This window comes from Hemicordylus capensis, chromosome 5, assembly GCF_027244095.1.
Source record: "Hemicordylus capensis ecotype Gifberg chromosome 5, rHemCap1.1.pri, whole genome shotgun sequence".
Taxonomy (NCBI): Eukaryota; Metazoa; Chordata; class Lepidosauria; order Squamata; family Cordylidae; genus Hemicordylus; species Hemicordylus capensis.
In genome coordinates this window covers 15751949-15761025 of record NC_069661.1, presented here as the reverse complement: position 1 = coordinate 15761025, position 9077 = coordinate 15751949, and positions in this window count along the sequence as shown.

Genomic DNA, 9077 nt, shown 5'->3' with positions numbered 1-9077 from the left:
CTGAGTGCGTTATTTAGAGAAAGTAAATTGGGGCGAACTCAATACACTAGTGATTAAACTGTTACAAGGAGCAGGTTCTGGAGTATTATTATTATTATTATTATTATTATTATTATTATTATTATTAATTCTATTTCTATACCAGCCTTCCAAAAGTGGCTCAGGGTGGTTTACACAGAGAAATAATAAATATGCACTCCAGAAAACTTGCAAGGTGAAAAAAGATCGCACAGTTCAGAAAACAAAGCACTGTTAAGTCTAGACTGTTTTACTTTACTTCTTTATAGACTTGGTGCCTCCCCACCCCCGTCTTTTCAATGAAGGCTGTGTGAATGTGAATTGATACTGAAATACCTGCCTTTCAAGATTCTTCCAGTACCTGTCCTTCATTTTCATTCCCCCCTCTGTGCAAGGAATTGGAGTCAAACTCGTCTGTTTGGTTTCACTTTCACTTAGGCGAAAACATATCTCAGTGTTTGGCATGAAAATTTTCATTAATTTCCACTCCCACTGAGCAAGCCTAAAGGGACACATCTGCAGAAGCTGCTCTGGGTCAGCTTAATTGGGGTACGCACAGCAGCTAGACAGAAATCCTACCTTAACATACAATTTTGAAAAGATGAAAATAACCTTGAAAGGTTTTCACATAGGCTGCCTCCTGATTTGACAAAAGGTTCTGCCTTCTGGAACGGGCCAGTTAAAGTGTGGAAATCAGTACTTCCCAAACCTGACTCATCCTGATTTATAGCAGTGTGAATATCAAGAGATTACTGTACACAAATGTATACCAGAAGTAAGCTGCTCGTATCCCACAGCATTGGGAGGAGGAGAAGGGGAGGAGGAGGACTTATTTGCTTCACTAGCATCAAATTCTTCAGCCTTCATGTAACTCTATTATTTAACAGCATGCCAAGAAAACAATGGTGCCAAAGAAAACTGTGGGAGGCCTTGATATACCCTGAAGCAATCTGTAATGGTGAAAAGTCATAGAAGGCCACAGGATCTTTGGAGGGTAATTTTGATCATGTTCTTATTCAATTTGCTTTGTAAGCCACTCTGATGTATGTTCTGGGGAGTGTCTAATTTTAGTTTTCTTTTTAAACCACCCCAATATTAGAAAAACTAAAACACATCAGGTTGTCATGTTCCCTGCGTTAGAGTCAATAGCAAAATTCCCATTGACATAAGATCAACAGGGCTTAATTTGTTCCAGGACAGGTTGAACTGGACCCGGTTCAGCTTGAACTCAGACTGGCCACCTTTTTTCGAGGTTGGTTCACTTCAAGTTAACCGGTGGAACTGGTCCAGTTCGAATCAAACCCGGGTTGTTTTGAACCAGTTCGCACACCCCTAGCCAGGACTCAGATCTGACAACTGTTTCCAAAGTGAGGAATAAACTCTTTGATATACGAAAGAATTGATGAAAGTGCCTCTGAGCAGTACAGAGTACATTTTCCTCACCATTGAGGATTCCTAGGAATTAAGAAGGAGTGTCAATTCAAAGTCAAACTAGGATGCTGTATGAAGTCTACAGGAAGCCAGTGAAAATTAGCACTACTCTAATGCACACCAATAACCTGTGCTACGCTGATGACACCACTCTGATAGCGGAGAATGCGGATGATCTGCAAGCTCTAGTAATGAAAGTCAAGGAGCACAGTGAAAAAATGGGACTGCAACTAAATGTAAAGAAGACTAAACTAATGACAACGGCTACAGCAACCAGTCTCAGAATTGACAATGAAGACATTGAAGTGGTGGATAGCTTCTGCCTTTTAGGATCGACCATGAACAGTAAAGGATCCAGCAGTCAAGAAATACGCCACAGACTAGCACTTGGTAGGGTTGCAATGAAGGCCTTGGAAAGGATATTTAGATGTCGTGACGTGTCTACACCTACAAAGATTAGAATTATTCATACAATGGTTTTTCCCATCACACTATATGGATACGAAAGCTGGACTTTGAAGAAGCAAGAAAGAAAAAGCATTGACATTTTTGAACTTTGGTGCTGGAGAAGACTTTTGAGGACACCATGGACAGCCAAGAAAACAAACAAATGGATCATAGAACAAATCAATGCAGAATTTTCACTCGAGGCACAAATGACCAGGCTCAAACTAACATATTTCAGACACATTATGTGAAGACCCAGCTCCCTTGAAATAATAATGCTGGGGAAAGTTGAAAGAAAGAGAAGAAGAGGATGGCCAGCAGCAAGGTGGAAGGACTCGATTACGACAGCAGTGAATACACCACTGAGAGACCTTAAAGGCCTAGCTGAAGACAGATAATCCTGGAGAGAATCTATCTATGTGGTCACTAAGAGTCGACCCCGACTTGACGGCACTTAATCAATCAATGCACCTCTGGGTACAAATTCCTACCAAAAGATAGGTTGCATTGTGGATCAGGTATCAGAGGATACAAGTATAAAGCAGTCAGCCTTAACTATTGGTTAAAGCAGGGGTTTGCAAACTTGGTCCCCCAAATATTCTTCTGTTATAACTCCCATCATCCCCAACCACAACAATATCTGGGGACTCAAAGTTGAGAACCCTGAGTTTAAACAAGCCTTTGAAAATTTAGGTATATTGAAAAGCTATGCAGAAGGGCCCGAACCAGCCATTTTTAGAAAACAAACGAAAAAAACCATCTTTCATTTTTAACACTATGTCTATTTTTATTTTTCTTATTTTGGATTATAGTAACAATAACTTTACTACAACCTGCTGAGCCATCATCTTTCTATGTCCTTCATGGGTCCCCACAAAGTCGCTTGTTCATGCAGGGCGTCAACTGCATAATGATACCAAACACTTCTATGGCTGCTTTCATCTTCAAAGCCACACACAGAGGCATCAAGCATATTAAATTGGACCATGTTCTTGAGGAGGGAGGGAGTAACAAGGCCATGGCAATGCCTGGGTAGAGCTGGATATTTCCCAGGTAAACGACAAAAACTGCAATGTGATATCAGATACAATAATCATGATTTTAACGCCCACAGAAACTTCATTTTTGCAGATGGACACTGTTAGCTAAATGAGCCCATGTAATACATGGCTCGATAAAGGTTTCCCAAACTTTGGGTCCTCCACTGTTCTTATACTATAGCTCCCATCACTCCCTCTGGCCCTTGAGACTGTGCGTGATGGGAGTTGTAGTCCAGAAATATCTGGAGACCCTCATGAGGAAAGCTGGTTTTGTGGTAGCAAGCATGACTTGTCCCCTTAGCTAAGCAGGGTCTGCCCTGCTTGCATATGAATGGGAGACTACATGTGAACACTGGGGATGGGGCCACTCTGGGAAGAGCACCAGCCTGCTTGCATGCCAAAGGTTCCAAGCTCCCTCCCCGGCATCTCCAAGATAGGGCTGAGAGAGATTCCTGCCTGCAAACTTGGAGAAGCTGCTGCCAGTCTGTGTAGACAATACTGAACTAGATGGATCAATGGTCTGACTCGGTATATGGCTTCCTGTGTTCCTAAGGCTGAGAAATCCTGGCCTAATACTATTACTTGAATTCCTGACCAGTTGTTTTTTTGGTTTTTTTAAATCATCTTTTCCTGCTATGGATAAGTGGGGCAAGGAAACAATGGCTGCATCTGCATGTAATGAGAAACCACAGTTATATGTGGCAGAGATTGGAATTTGTATACACCCAGATGCTTGAAACCGCGGCAAAAGCGACCTGCAGTTTCCCTTGCTAAACTCCAGTTTGAACCTTCGGTTTGTAGTGAGTTTCGCTGCCTCAATCTGAAGTTTTGCGGTGGCAGCATTATGTCCGAACACGGATGGCACCTTAACCATGGTTCTGTACTGTTTCTGGAACTGTAATCATAAAGAGGGTGACCCAGACCTGCCCAGGATCACATCCGATCCATGCCTGCAGCGCTTCTCACTGGCCGCCTCTCCTCGCACTTGTTCTGCCTCCTGTCTCTGACCCAATAAAGCAGTTGCCCATTAACAGGGACGTCACCAAGTCCCATCCCAAGCTTGTCAGGCTGTCAAATGGGAAAAAGCATATGCGGGCATGCCACTCTGACCCACCCCCCGCACGGCAATCAGGAGAGAAAGGGGACGGGATGGAAAGACGGGCACTATGTGCTTTGCTCTCCAAACATGAAGCAATAACAATGTATGTTCACAGACACATGCAGTCATGGTGGCAACAGAAACAGTTGCAGTGGCAACCCTGTGATTGCTGGGTCAATAACATATGGCAGGGCGGTGATACCTGGGATCAGGTTTCCCAGGCAGTCCCACCCAGGAATTCTTGAATGGCTCAGGTCTATTTTTTTGTACAATGATGTTGGGGAAGGGGGGGCAGCCCCTTCCCCTTGGGTTAATACATGTGGTCCCTAGGCTTACTCATAAGAAGGGACGGTCAGCAGGATCAACATTGCCTCCAGTTAAAGGAGTGATTCTACATGTGTGATGATAGATGCTGCTCCTGAGTGGACCACTGTCTCGTGAGAATGGGGATACCCCTTCACATCTCATGAGAAGAACTGTCCAGGGGGGACAGGGTGACTGGGCAGAATCACTAATAGTGTGTGATGCATGCCCTTCTCCCACAGACAGCTCTCTCACGAGAGTGTTAGTCCATGGAGACCCACATGTGGGCCAGACGGCAGAAGCCACCCAGCCTGGTTGCTCCACATAAGCAAGACACATGGCCTGGTACCCTGGCAATATCTCTCCCTGCCTTGGCAACTGTCACAAGGAAGCAGTATATGTTTGCCCTCTGTCTGCCCATCTGAACATATCCATCTTTATATTTTCCCAGAATGGCAACTTCACTCTCCTGAGGTCACAAAAAAGCAGGGCTCCTCTCTCCCACAATCCCCTGAGGTGGCAGATCTGCATACACCACAACGGCAGTCCAAACCCAGGAAACCCCCTCTCCCAAACATTGTGGAGGGCTTATTTTATTTGTTCATTTGTTGCGTTTTTTAGACTGCCAAAAACTGCTGTCTCGTGGCATTTTACACACAAATAAAACATTAAAACTACAATTAAAACCCAGCATTAAAAAACAATTTAAAATAATTTAAAACAGCAGTAACAACAAGACCAACCTGGGCAGCTGGGCAAAAGCTTAATTAAATAAATGGGTCTTAAGAGCTCTTTTACAGGTTACCAGAGACGGGGAAGCTCTCATAACAGCAGGGTGTTTGTTCCAGAGTCTCAGGGTGGCTATAGAAAAGGCCCATCCCTGAGTCACCACCAAATGAGCTGGAGGCAACCACTAGCAGACCTCTCCAGAAGACCTTAATAAGTGGCACGGATCCAGAAACAGAAAGCATTTACTTAGATACTCTGGGCTGTAGCCATGACGGCTTTGTAGGTAATCACCAGCATTTTATATTGTGCCCAAAAACATGTGGGCAGCCAGTGTAATGCTTTTAAAATAGGGGTAAAATGGTCTCTTTGGGTCACCCCAGAGACCAAGTTGGCTGCTGCATTTTGTACCAACTGAAGTTTCCGGACTACGTACAAAGGCAGCCGCACACAGAACACATTGCAGAAGCCAATCAAGTCTAGAGGTTACCAGCATATGCACCACTGTTTTTAGGTCATTCTCTTCCAGAAAAGGCCATAGCTGGCATATCAGCCTAATAAAAAAGCACCCCTGGATGCTACCCCCACCTAGGTCAAGAAGTACTCCTAGATTATGTACCTGTTCTTCAAAGGGAGTGTGACCTCTTCCAAAACAGGCAGCTCTAACCGAACTCCTGAGTTATGACTCCCCAGAATAAGTGCCTCCATCTTGTTCAGATTCAGCCTCAATTTGTTCTCCCTCATCCAGCCCATTACTGCATGCAGGCAGACATTTAGGGAGGTTGTGTCTTTTCCTGATGAAGCTGACACGGAGAAATAGATTTGGGTGTCAGCAGCATACTGATAGCACCCTGCACCAAATGTGATGCTCTCCCTCAGCAATTTCATATAGATGTTGAAAAGAATAGGAGACAATATGGAGCCTTCTGGAGCACCATAAAAAACCTTGGTATTGTTGGGGGGTTAGTGCATTTTTTAAAAAAGTCACAGCATACCTCCCTTTCATAGGAACATAAAGCCCGAAACTACCTTATACTGAGTCAGAGCATTGACCCATCTAGCTCAGTTTGTCTACAATGACTGGCAGCAGCTCTCTAAGGTTTCAGGCTGGCAGGGCTGTCCTTAGGGTGGGGCAACAAGGGCAATTGCCCCGAGCCACATGCTGGCACAGGCCCCGCTCTGGGCACACTGCAGTGCAGCCCGTCCTCCTCTCTCCCCCAATCACAGCCACTTATCTTTCTCTGCAGCTGATCTTTTGTGTCTGTGTGCAGCTTGAAAGACTTCCAGGCATAGAGCCACTCCTGTCCCGCCTCTCAGCTGTTCTGTGGGTGGGCGGGGCTTCCAGAGAGGCCTCCATGCAAGCCTCCCTGAAGCCTGAAGCTTGGGAAGGAAGGAAGGAAGTAGGTAGGTAGGGAGTGTCCAGCACCAGAGCTCTCTGCAGACCCTCTGCCCAGCCTTAGTAATGGAGGTATGATGTGATTTCCTTTTTGTGGTTATCTCCCCCGCCCTTGAATATTTAGGGATTGGCTTGCCATAGGGCTTTGGTATTGAGCAGAGATGTAGGGCAGGGTGGGAGGAATATGCATCTTTAAATTGAAGTGGATTGGACAAATTGATGGTTTTTAATTTTTTTCTTTAATTTAAAAAAACCCACCCAAAAAGTCTTATAAGTGGCTTGCTTCACGGCAGAAAATTACAAAAATGTCTGGAACGGAAGCCCCCACTTATACCAACATTGTACCCCACTATGGAAGAATCTGCAATTTGCCTTCATACAAAAGGGTAAAATGCCGCCCTTTCTGCCCCAACCTTTAGATCACCTGTCCTGGAATGACTTGGCACAGGGCTTTGGTATTGAGCAGAGATGTGGATTGGACAAATGGTTGGGTTAAAAAAAAAATCTAAAAAGTCCTATAAGTGGCTTGTTTCATGGCAGAAAATTACAAAAACTTCTGGAACAAACAATATATTACATTATATTAATTATATCATTTATTCATGAATGCACTATGCTCAAGTTGATTTGCAACCCAGAATGTCTGAGAACTGTGAAGCATGTGTTGTGCTTTTTATTTTTATTTCTTTAGAAATGCATTATATGTCCAAGCTGGTTGGACATGTCCAAAATCCTCACTCACACTATTTACACGGTATGTGAAATGATAAGGAGGCCTCGCACATACTGATTTGCCCCCAGCCCCGCACCCCTCTAGACTAGAGAGTCTTGCTAGAGATGCCAGGGATTGAACCTGGGACCTTCTGTATGCAAAGCAGGTGCTTTTCCACTGAGCTATGGCCTCTCCCTCTTCCTCTTCCTCTTTCTTATCCTCTCCAACTTCTTCTCTCCCTTCCCCATCCTCTCCATGGGCAATGGTGGAATTCCATCACCACCTCTGTCAGTCACCCCTGCCCACTCCACACACCTCCAAGGATGCCGGAGCCTTTTGGGGGAAGCTCCCATTTGCTATTGGGATGGGATCTCACCTCTCTTGGTCAAGCGAGTAATCCCACCACTGTCACACAGTGGACACAGATGTTCAGGACTCAGCAGTTGGCCTTTCTGAAAGCTTGGGGCCCTTGACAGTTGCTACGCTACGTTCTGGTGCCAGCTGTGCTCAGAAGCCCAAATGTACTGAACATTTCTTGTACTCTAAAATATTACTCCAATTCGGAACATCATTTTGCATGTTTGCCTTCTCCCCCTTCCCTTGCAGTCTCTCCCTCTCCCTCCCTCCCCCCCCCCTCAGTTTTAATTCTTTTGGCTCCCTTCTCCCTCCCTGCCTGGGTTATTAGTACCATCACACATGCCAGCACCATTGGCAGAATGCAATTAAAGAATTGGCTAAGAACTATAATGTGAAATATAATGCAAAATAGAACTGGAGAGAGACCCAAGTTCAAATCCTTGTTCAGCTGTGAAACTCACTGAGTGACTCTGGGCCAGTCACTTATCTCACAGGCTAAGCTAGAGGGTTGTTGTGAGGATACACATAACCAGGTACATTGCTTTGGGCTTCTTGGAGGAAGTATAATAATAAATACATCAATAACTTGTACATGCAAGTACACCAACAACTTGTACCCCATGCAATTCTAGGGACATACACGTCCCTAGAGTTGGACCGTTTGACTGAGTCAGACCATTAGTCACTGAGCTCATTTCTGTCTACCCCAGACTGGCAGTGCACTTCCCCAAGGCTTTAGAAGGGTCTTCAGCTGCTGATTTCTGAACTGCAGGTAAAGGCACAGGAGCAGGATAGGTTCTTTATTAAGGTCATTTGGCAGTCCTGACTGCAACACAGGGCTAGTGGGTTGTATTTGGTTTGGTGAGTCACAAGTTGGGCATATGTAATTTGCAGAAATCCGATGCACATAGCCCTGAAAGGAACCTGAACTAGATACACCTGAACTGAAATTGTTTATTGTGTAGTTCTCACATCATTTCCATCTTTGTGTTTTTCCCACCCTGGCCAAAGGCCACATGAGATTTTCTTACCCAGCCCACTGACTTCCTGCTTGTATTCTCAAGAGCAGCAGATGGAACAGGTGATTATGTGAACACCTGGGCATTCCAGTCCACAATGTACCCTATTGAAAGGAGTATCTTTGAATGGATGATGTGAACCTTTTGAGAACTGGCGTGTATTGAAAAAACAACCATCAGACTGGAGAGTCTACACTGGAGGCTTCTTCAGTGGCTGCTGTGGTCCTCTGTGAACAGAGACGATGGACAGAATGCTGACCATTTGGTAGCTGATTTGATGGCAAGCATTAAGGAAGGGACTAAGGGTGCTAGGCTACTGGAAGTTGCATACATGAAGAACAACAAGGAATACTAGCTTAACCTATGCAGAGCATCTGTGCACTAGTAGACCCCTCTCTTCACAGACCCCTGCCCACTATCCTTCTATATAAAAATTCCTCAGATCAAGAACATCTTCCAACCAGTAACAGTTGCATTCCAACTGACCTTAACCATCACAGGCTCCTCCTCCCTATCTGCATATGGAATT